This window comes from Pinus tabuliformis, chromosome 5_2 (assembly GCF_031772625.1).
Source record: "Pinus tabuliformis cultivar Carrire ecotype Pingquan chromosome 5_2, CPIR1, whole genome shotgun sequence".
In the NCBI taxonomy this organism is placed as follows: Eukaryota; Viridiplantae; Streptophyta; class Pinopsida; order Pinales; family Pinaceae; genus Pinus; species Pinus tabuliformis.
Window position 1 is genome coordinate 1,105,542,740 of NC_142306.1, and position 11,792 is coordinate 1,105,554,531.

Below are 11,792 nucleotides of genomic sequence, written 5' to 3' on the forward strand. Positions count from 1 at the left end.
AGATCCATAGGAGGGGGAGTGCCTCTTCCACTCACAGATGTGGGTGAAGGGTTCTTCGATGTAGTTCATTGTCGACAGTGGGAGAAAAAATGACCTCATTTCAGTAGAAGTCATGAAGTATATGGGCCTAAAGACTACAACACATCCACAGTTGTACACCATCAGGTGGCTTCACCAAGGATAATATCTTCGCATCAACTAGCAGTGTCACCTTCCCTATAGCATCAATCCCTTCACGAATGAGGTATTGTGTGATGTTGCTCCTCTTGAATTTTCTGATGTATTGTTAGGACAACCATACTTGTGGAAGCAACATGTTGTATATGAGTCTAGACCTTGCCCTATGATTATTAATTTGGCTAATAAGTTGTATAGGTTACCGTAGGTAGCCCCACCTACTGCAATCTCTTTGATCACTGTAAAGCAATGCAGTAAGATCATTTCCTAGACTAGGAAATTCATTTTCCTTATGATTCGCCCCCAAGGCAAGAAGAAGGTTGTGGCCACAACTTCTAGGTAGGGCTCCTCTCCACAACAACAATAGATGGAAAAGGTCATGGAGGAGTACAGGGAAATTTTTGCACCACCCACAGGGGTACCTCTACATTGTAAGGTCAAGAACGACATTGATCTGACCCTGGGTGCACCACTTCCCAATGGACCGATCTATTGATGCTCTATTCTAGAGAACAATGAGATCAAGAGGCAAATTCAGGAACTACTACAGAAAGGGCACATCAGGCAAAGCTCATCACCTTGTGGGAGCCCGATTATATTGGTACAAAAAAAGGATGGGACCTGGATGCTCTGTATTGACTATCAGGCTCTAAAGAAGATCACTGTCTAGAATAGGTACCTAATCCCACAGATTGATGACTTTTTGGACCAGCTCAAGGGGGTCAAATATTTTAGCAAGATTGACTTGAAATTAGGTTATCGCCAGGTGCATATGAACCCTTCAATGTGTGGAAGACTACCTTCAGCTCTAAAGATGACCTTTTTGGATGGTTGGTCATGCTATTCGGATTGACGAACAACCCTACAACCTTCATGAGATTGATGGACGACATCTTGTGGACCTTCACCAATGCATTTGTGGTGGTGTATTTAGATGACATTTTGATCTTCAACTAGAGTTGGGATTAGCACCTCCACCATATTTGATAGGTCCTTCAAACCATTTGACAATAGAAGTTGTGTTCTAACTTGGAGAAAAGTACCTTTGGCTTGACCCAGGTTCAATATCTAGGGTACATCATTGATGATCAGGGTGTACATGTGGACCCATCCAAGATACAAGTCACTCAAGATTGGCCAGCGCCAACCACTCTAACAGAGCTTGACAACTTTTTCGGTCTTGCCAATTTCTACATAGGTTCGTGTTGGGATCCTCTCACATCACTTAGCCTTTAATTCAAGTCACCAATGGGGAGTGAAAGCCAAGTTATTTTGGTCGGAAACCCAACAGTGGGTGTTCTTCGAGTTGAAGAATCACCTTTGTTTTCCACTAGTGCTCACATCACCAAACCTGCAACAACCATTTGAGATTGAGACAGATGCCTCTAACTATGCTATTGGTGCAATTCTTACTCAACATGAGCATCCAATGGCTTACCACAGTTAGACACTTTCAAACACAGTCTACAAGTACCCCACTTACAAAAAAGAAATGTATTCCATTGTGCAGGCCTACCTTTAATGGAAGCATTACATTCTAGGGAAGGAAAAGGTCATCCACATAGACCACCGGTCTCTACAGTTCATACAGACACAAGGGAAGTTGGAAAACGATTGTCATCAGAAATGGTCCACATATCTACAACATTTCCCTTTAAACATTAAGTATAAGAAGTGTAGCACTAATAATTTCATTGATTTCCTCATCTGACCACTGGTCATGGCGCTAATCACTGTGCTTGACTCATGTGGGCATGAGATATCAAGGTGGCCGCATCTTTACAAGAGAGATCTAAAATTTGGCAGCATATACCAGACACTCTTGGAAGGGAAGAAAGTTCCAAAATTTCACCTTCAGGGTGCACTGTTATGCCACTTGGGACACATATGTGTTTCTTCAAGTGAATGTGCCAAGATTATTTGGGAGGTGCACTATAGTTAGGTCGTTGGACATTTCGAAGTAGAGAAAACAGTGGTGGTATTGGAGAAGTATTTTTATTGGCTGAAACTTCGTCTAGATTTTGGAAAGTACATTAGGTCCTGCACCACATGCACCATCCCAAACCAACCATTAAGAATCAAGGCCTGTATAATCTTCTCCCTACTCCTAGTTGGCCTTTAGAATCTATCTCCATGAATTATATTTCGGGCCTTACTTCTACTAAGCACGGTCGCTATTGCGTTTTTGTGGTCGTCGACAAATTCTCTAAGATGGCCATCATGGCGGCCTGCAAGAAGAGTATGACAACAAAGGCCACTGCTCATCTATTCTTTAAGCGAGTGTGGGTACACTTTGGGATCCCACATTCCATTATCTTAGATCGGGACAGCAGATTCCTGAGTGCATTTTGGTCAAGTCTCTAGTCGATGTTGGATACAAAACTCACTAAGTCCACGACTTTCCATCCCCAGACAGATGGCAAAACAAAGGTTGTCAACATGATGATCATACACATTATGCACATGTATAACTCGAACACATGGGATGAAAGTCTCCCCTATGTCCAACATAGCAACAATAGAGCTCTCCTGAGCTCAACAGGCCACAGCCCCTTGTAGGTTTTAACCCTGTATAGAAATTACCTACATACGAATTCTAAAACACAGAAAATAAACAATGCAAGAGCATAACACATAAAACACATATACACAGAGATTTTTCCCCTAGATCCCAAAACCAGGACTACCAACTTTATTTTCATTATGTTCCTTTCAATGTTACAATACATATTTATACATGCTGAAGCATCCAATACCATGGACCGAAAACCATCGCATCCAAAACCATGGACTGAAAACCATAGGTAGGTTCACCCAACCTAATATAGTGTCCAAAAAAAAAAAAATCTCGGGGCTCTGCACTGGACCCCATAGAGGGGGGCTACCCACCCCCCTCAAACCCCCAGACAGGGGGGGCTGCCACCCCCCTTGTGACCTCCCAGCTGCGCAATCAGCGCAATGAAGGAGGGGCTTTGCCCCCCTCTAACCCCCTGGTTCACTACATAGGTTAGTCATGGAAAGAATATAACACAACCCAACATTCTCCCACGTATTGTTTTCTTTCCATAGGGGGCCACATGAGAGATTAGTCACTTTTATAGCCCTGAAACTCCCATTATTTCTCTACACCAGGAGAAATTCTCAGAGCTCATAGATTTTGTCAATGTATCTGCAGTATTCTTCAAAGTTTCCACCTTTGCCAGCAACACCTTTTTGTCTTCTATCATATCCCTCACAAAGTGATATTGAACATCAATGTGCTTTGTCTTTGAATGGTAAGCAAGGTTCTTTGCCAAGAAAATTGCACTTTGGCTATCACAGTCTATCCTTATAGTTCCCTGTATTAATCCCATACTTGAACACAATCTCTACAACCAAACTGCTTCCTTGCTTGCACGAGTGGCTTCCATGTATTCTGCCTCTGTAGTTGATAGTGCCACTACAAATTGTTTCTTACTCATCCAACTGACTGCACCTCCAAATAGGTTAAACACATACCCACTTGTAGATCTTCTCTAATCCAGATCTCCAGCCCAATTTGCATCAACAAAGCCACGAATATCCAACACTCTGTCCAATCTTGGTCTTCCTTGGTAGCACAAACCATAATCACTAGTGCCATGCAAATACTTGAAAACCCGCTTCACTGTTGTCCAGTGCTCCTTCCCTGGTTTTGACATAAACCTGCTCAATATTCCCACTGCATGTGCAATGTCTAGTCTAGTACAGACCATTGCATACATCAGGCTACTGATTGAACTTGCATATGGAACATGGGACATATCCTCTCCCTCTTCTTGTGTCTTGGGACACTGTTCAGCAAATAACTTTACACCTACAGGAATAGGAACCTTCACCGGTTTACTATCTTGCATATTAAACCTCTGCAGTATTGTCTCAACATACTTCCTCTGGTTTAATCAGAGCTTCCTCTTTGCCTGATCTCTTTTAATTTCCATGCCCAAAATATAGTTTGCAGCACCAAGATCTTTCATGTCGAATTTGGAGGATAATTAGGTCTTCAAATCCTAGATAATTTCTTTGTCATTTCCAACCAGCAACATATCATCCACATACAAGACCAAATAAATAACACGGTCACCAATTAATTTAAAATACACACAATGATCTACTTTGCTTCTAGTGAAGCCAAGTCCCCGTATAAATGTATCAAATTTCTGATACCACATCCTTGGTGAATGTTTTAACCCATACAGAGAATTTGTTAACTTGCATACAAGTTCTTTCTTACCCTTCACCGCAAATCCTTCAGGTTGCTTCGTGTAGATTTCTTCTTTCAAATCCCAGTGAAGAAATGTTGTCTTCACATCCATCTGTTCTACCTCAAAATAAAAAGCTGCAGCAACAAATAAAAGTAATCTAATAGAAGTTACCTTGGCAGCAAGAGAAAAACTATCACCAAAATCAATTCCCGACACTTGGGAATAACCTTTTGCTACGAATCGAGCTCTGTATTTCTCCACCTTTCCTTTTGCATTTGTCTTCTTCTTAAACACCCATTTGCTACCAATGTGTTTCCTTCTAGCTGGCAACTCCACCAAATCCCAAGCCTCATTTTTGTGCAAAGATGCCATTTCATCAACCATGACCTCTTTCCAAAGTTTTCCATCCTCTGAATCTACTTCTTCCTTCACAGTTCTAGGATCATCATCAGTAATAGACAAAGAAAAATTTGAATAGAAAGCATATGGACTATACCTTTCTGGCTACCTTCTTTATCGAACTAATCTTCTTACACCTAGAGTTTGTGGCTCTTCATCTTCTGATTCCTCCTCTGTTGTAGAGTCTGATTCTTCCTCCTTTAGCTCAAACTCTATCTTCTCAGGTTCCTTTGGTTGGACTTCATGTTCAATAACATATTTCACCTCTCTGAACACCACATCTTGGCTATACACAACCTTCCTTGTTGCTAGGTTCCAAAGCTTATAACCCTTTAAACCATCGTTATACCCAATAAAGATGCACTTTTCAGATTTACTATCCAACTTGGTTCGTTTCTCCTTTGGAACATGTACATATGCATCCCATCCAAATACCCTCAGATGTGAAAGAGAGGGTTTCTTACCAATCCATACCTATTGTGGATTCTTATCCTCCAATGCTGATGAAGGTGATCTGTTGACCAGATAATATGTTGTCTCCACCGCCTCTGCCCAAAATTCCTCTCCTAACTCGGCATCACCGAGCATGCTTCTTGTCCTTTACATTAACGTCTTGTTCATTCTTTCTGCAACTCCATTTTGCTGAGGTTTATATGAAGTATTATTCTGTCATGCTACACCACACTTCTTACAGAATTCTTCAAATTCCTCACTGCAAAACTCTCCACCATTATCTGTCCTCAGCACCTTTATCTTCTTCTCTGTTTGGTTTTCCACCAGAGCCTTAAATTCTTTAAACCTATCAAAGACTTCAGATTTCTTCTTAAGGAAATATATCCATGTATTCCTTGAGAATTCATCTATAAATGATACATAGTACACAGACTTACCCAGTGATGGAACCTTCACATGTCCAAACACATCACTGTGCACAAGATTTAATATCTGTTTTGCCCTCTTACCACTAGAGGGGAAACTCACACAATTCTGCTTCCCGTATACACAATTTTCACAAAAATCAAGATCCAGAGAGCTATTACTCATACCTTCTACCATACCTTTACCATGAAGTATTCGAAGGCCCTTCTATCCAATATGTCCAAGACATTAATGCCACATCATGGTCTTCTCTCCAGATACCACTAGATTTTCAACTCCACTTTCAAGAACCACAGAACTATTGCACCCATCAACAACAGTGTTACCTTGCAGCTTGTACAGAGTTCCAATCCAAACTCCCCGAATCAATACCAGTGCTCCCCGAACCATCTTATAGGTATCTTTCTTGAACACTTTCTTTACACCTGCATCATCCAGCTTGCTTACCGAAATTAGATTTCTAGCCAATGCAGGAATATGTAGAACACCCAGAAGTGTTCCAACCCTTCCACCTTGCAACGTCAATTTTAATTTTCCACGACCAATGATTCTAGCCTTCCTATCATCCCCTAAGAAGACATCACCACCATCATATTTATCATACTCACAAAACCACTCTCTATGGGGAGTGAAGTGAAAAGATGCACCTGAGTCAATCAACCATGCCTCATGATCTACATGTGTGCTTGAAGAAGCCAAGTACACATCCCCACCTTCATCTGAGGTGGTTTTTTCCTCTGCAGAAGGAGCATCATCAGATCCATTTCCTTTATCAAGAGCTTTAGATTTACAGTCCCTTTTGTAGTGGCCTTCCTTTTCGCATTTCCAGCACACCACCTTTACAGGTTTTCCTAGAGATTTAGATCTCCCACTCGATGACTTATTTTTGTTTCTGTTCTGGGACCATCCTCGTATAGACAAGTAATCACCATTCTGGCTCTCCATATTTTTCCATCTCATCTCCTCTGTCAGCAAGGATGAGACTATTTCATCAAAATGCAAGGTAGTTGCATTGCTACCTATTGCAATAACCAGACTATCCCACGAATATGGTTGAGAACACAACAAACTGATGCACTTATCTTCATCTGAAATTCTAATATCAACATACGCTAACTAACTTGCCACAGTATTAAATGCGTTCAGATGCTTTGTCACCAAGTCTCCATCTTTCATCCTCAGGTTATACAGCTTTTTCCGCAGGAGAAATTTATTCGCTAGAAACTTAGATTGGTACAAATTCCCTAACTTGTCCCACAAAACCTTCCTTGTAGCTTCCCCTGATACATTCAGCAATATTGAATCTGATACACACAATCATATTGTCCTCTTTGTCTTTCGATCTAACTTCTTCCATTCTTCATCAGACACTCCCGTTGGTTTAGTACCCAGATCTACCGCGATCCACTGATATTTATCCACCAACAAATCCTCTATCTTGAGTTTCCACAACTCAAAACTTTGACCATTAAATTTCTCGATCTCCATCGTTCCACTACTCGCCATCTTCTTTTACCACCAGAATCAATCTCACAAATCTCCCACTGAATAGGCTCTACCACAGGCCATAGCGAAACTCCTCAGCAACAAAGGCATTCCCTTGAAGCCAAAACAACTCTGATCCCAAATGTAGGTTTTAACCCCGTACAGAAATTACCTGCATATAAATTCTAAAATAGAGAAAATAAAAAATGTGAGAGCATAACACATATACACAGAGATTTTCCCCTGGATCCAAAAAATGGGACTACCAGCTTAATTTTTCGTTATGTTCCTTTCAATGTTACAATACATATTTATACATGTCAAAGCATCCAATACCATGGACCGAAAACCATAGGTAGGTTCGCCCAACCTAATATAGGGTCCAAAAAAAAAAATCCCGGGGCACTGCCCCGGACCCCGTAGAGGGGGGCTACCCGCCCCCTCAAACCCCCCAGACAAGGGGCACTGCCACCCCCCTGCTACACAATCGGTGCAACAAAGTGGGGGCTCTGCCCCTCCCCCCCCCCCCCTCTAACCCCTGGTTCACTACGTAGGTTAGTTGTGGAAAGAATATAACACAACCCAACACCCCTTTCAGGTAGGGTTTGGATTTCATCCATTATGCCCCATTAATGTGGCCATACCATTTGTAGCCACTCACGTAGATTCGTCTCACATGTAGCCAAAAGCTGAAAGGGCTAATAGATTCATTAAGTGCAATCAACACATCCACCAACAGGTCCATGATATATTGGATAGATCCATTGCTAAGTACAAGCACCACCATGATCATCATCGAGTGTCGCACAAATTCTAGGTGGGTGACAAAGTTTGGATACATTTGCAGAAGGAGTGCCTTGATGGACCCCACCGCAAGCTTCATTCACTCTGATATGGAACATACACCATCACCAAGGCCATCGGGGAAAATTCCTTGTAGCTCAGCATCCCATTGTTCCTTGGTCTACACCCGATGTTCAATGTAGATCACCTTCGGCCATACTTTCCACCATTGTTGGACACAAATGAAATTGCAGAACAACTCACAGCAACAGAACTCAACCTGAACTACATGGAACATGCCACAACTAATTAGATCATGGACACATAGATCGATAACACTCAGAAATAGAGGATACAACTATATCAAGTTGTTAAAGTAGGCCAACTGCTTCACCAAAGCAAATGGCTCACCAGGGACCAAGGTTAGCAGAAGTTTCCTCATCTCATGGATGAACTCAATGCAATGGGGATCATTGCTTCCTAAGGGGGAGAGCTAGTCCAAGTGGATATTGGTGTCCACCCGCCTATTCTATTTGGACCCTCACCATTGTTTCTTTCAGTCTTTCAGTTTCCTTAATTGTAGCACAGTCTACTATTTTTAGCAGTTTTCGGGTCCTAAACTTTCGAAGACATTAGCAGGCCCTAAACGAAGTTTTTTTGGAAAAAATCCTTTTGAAATTACATATGTAGTCACATCGGCAGCTGTAGCCCTCAAATAGATATTTCCAACGAGGTATCATACTCGTCAAATGGAGATAATATTACCAAGTTACGACCCCAGGAAGTTGGTTGACGAGCTAAACCCTACGAGACCCATAAACTCTTGGTGTTACATCTCCTCGGGTTAGGGTTTTGGTTGTTTAGGTTTTTCTCTTATTGTTCAATAATAAAAAGGCCCTTAAGTGATCTAAAAATGAGACATAGATTACTTTAAGGTATTACAGACTCATTTGCATGGATTTTCCTGTATTACTTAGTGCAACGGATCGATAAGATTGCGAATAATATAGAAAATGAGCAGTCAGAGAAACATAATAGACAAACACACATAACACAACAAGTTTAATATGGATTTCACCCAAAACTATTGGGCTATGTCTCCTAGTCCAGCCTTCAATGTTGACCTCTCTATTATGTCTTCAAGAGCAGAGTTTTACAAAATGTGAGCTCAAATTGAGTCTCAATACAACAGATACAAAACAGCAGGATTTTTCTTGAATCCCTCAAGCCTCTTTGAGTACACAGACTCTCCCTCTCACTCTCTGTATCTGTCTTTGCTCTGTCTCAGCACTGCCTCCTCTGTTTCTGTCATTCTTTGGCTTTTAAGCCAATTGGTGTTGTGTGTTCATTTCCTCTTCTGGGCTCTTTGGCTCCCAGCCTTTGTCCACTCAGATCCCCTCTGAGCATTAATAAATCATTACTAAACGTCTTCAGGGATGGTGACCACCTATTCTACGATGGAAGGACCATCAACGCCTTTGAAACCACAAAAATGGTCGTTCTTTGTTTACACAGAGAAATACTCTAAAACATGGCAAAATCCACTCAAACGTGGTCTATCGGACATGAAATATTATCAATTCCACCCCATAATCCCTCCAGATCTGTCTTTGAGAACTATCACAAGTGATTGTCAATCAAACAGTTATTATCGATTTCGCGTGGCTTATGCGCCCAGAGATTACCCGCCCAAAAAGGATGGTTTTCTCTCTCTAGCGCCTAGCCACGTGGCGGCCAGTGTATGGGCTCAAGCGGAGCCTGGCCAATGCCACTTACCGCCAAAGGCCTGCCCAAAATCCCACTCGTTTTGGAATTCAAAACATATATCGTTGTGTATATAAACCCTTTAGGGTCCGGATTCATCGCACCAAGCGCGTTTCCTTTGCATTTCGTTTATTTAACGAAAATGCAAAATACACAGAAAAACCCATTTTCTAGAACTCAAAACATATGAAAATTCATCCATAATCCTATCAGGTCCAGCTATTGCAATCACATTTGTTATCGACCCTGCCCCATTGCATTGCTCCGATGTGATATTGTGATATCGCAATCGTACATTGCATAGTCCCCGGGCCTTTGTTAAGTGCTCCTTGTATTTTGCCAATGCGATATTGCGGATTAACTTGGGCCGTAGATCTACGCGCTTGATCGACGGTCCTCTTGACTCGCATGGATTGTTGTCGCAACATTCACATGGTAGCCTCTGATAGCCTCCTCTCGCCATCGCTGATTGCGATATGCCGATCGGATCTGGACCGTTGATCGACCAAATCTGATGACTACTGTGCATCGCTATCCAAGCCTCCGATAACTTTGTTTTAGGCCATTTCTTCATGTTTTTTAGGCCCGATAGTGTAATCTACCTTTTGTAAGGCTTTTCCTTATGCGATAGTTTTTAATTTTGAAGACTTAGAGGGTGTTTTGGATCCATTTTGGATCATGCCTTCCCACTGAAAAAGCTTTTGGACCACCAAAAGTTGGTTTTTAAGCATTGATTAAGTGAGGATATAGCTTCCTCACTTTTCCAATCTCTATCCATTGTGCACTACTTGGTTTTGAACCTTTGAGCTCGATTCTGAGGTACTCAACATCCCCTCTGTGCGTAGTTCTCACCTTCTTGTCCAGAACTATATCTTCCTGCAACTCATTGAGATATTCAGGCAACAAATCATCAATAGAAGGCAACTGAATTTTCTCTTTGGGATCTTCAATCAATGAAGGTTCAAACAGTCTCAAGCTCTCTGCATTAACTACTGAATAGATGTGCATGTAAGCTAGCAAATCAAGGCGAAAAGCATTTTCACCAATTTTCTAAAGTATCTTGAAAGGCCCATACCTTATGGGCTTCAACTTCTTACCTTCACCTTGCATTCTATCTTTGCTGATGTACAGCCAGACTTGATCACCAATTTGGAAGCCATGCTCAATCTGATGCTTGTCATGCCTTACCTTGTACTTGGCCTAGGTTCTCTCCAGTTGTTCTTACATTTCCTGGTGAATTTCTTGGATCTGTTCAATGAACTTGGTTGCTTTATCCACATCACTGTGTCCATTAACTACTGTGTCTTTACTAAAGACAAAATCCAAGGGAGACTTTGGTGTAAAACCAAAACAAGTCTCAAAAGGAGATCTTTGCGTAAAGAGTGCTTGGCACAGTTGTAAGCATGTTGCACATAACACAAAAGTTCATCCGAAAGCTTGGGATGCTTGCTGCAATAGCCTCTGAGCAACTGGATCACTATCCTGTTGACCATCTCTGTTTGGCCATCTTTGTGTGGATTAAATGTTGTGCTCTTCTTCAATGTGGTGTCCATCAATTCCCAAAAAATTGACCAAAATGTAGAATTTTCTCTACAAATTAGATAGCTCATTGGTATCATGTATAAATTTCACCTACAGATCAAACTGATATATGCAATGTAATAAAGCATAATACTAGATCTACATATACCATAAACTTTGCGGAAGCTTAATTGAACATGAGCAACATCAAGCATGACCAGATATAACTAAGAATGAGAAGTAATCAACCATAACACAAAAGATATAACCTGGGGAAAGCACCAGCCTAATCCCCATCTCTGTATTATAAATCAAGTGGAAATCCTCAACAACATACAAAAAGAATCAGCTCAAAAGCTATATTTCTCTCTCTGTACTTTGATGATGATGAAGGTGGAAATGCACCAGGATTACACAAAGCCTTAGTTCTCACAGCTAGCCAGCTCTCAGTGCAATCCTCTTGGATGCTCACAGGCAATCAAGACTTCTCCTAAGCCTTCTCCTCTTCCCTCCAAGCCTCATATTTCCTTGCACAATTTATCCTGGGTGATTCTCCTGTTA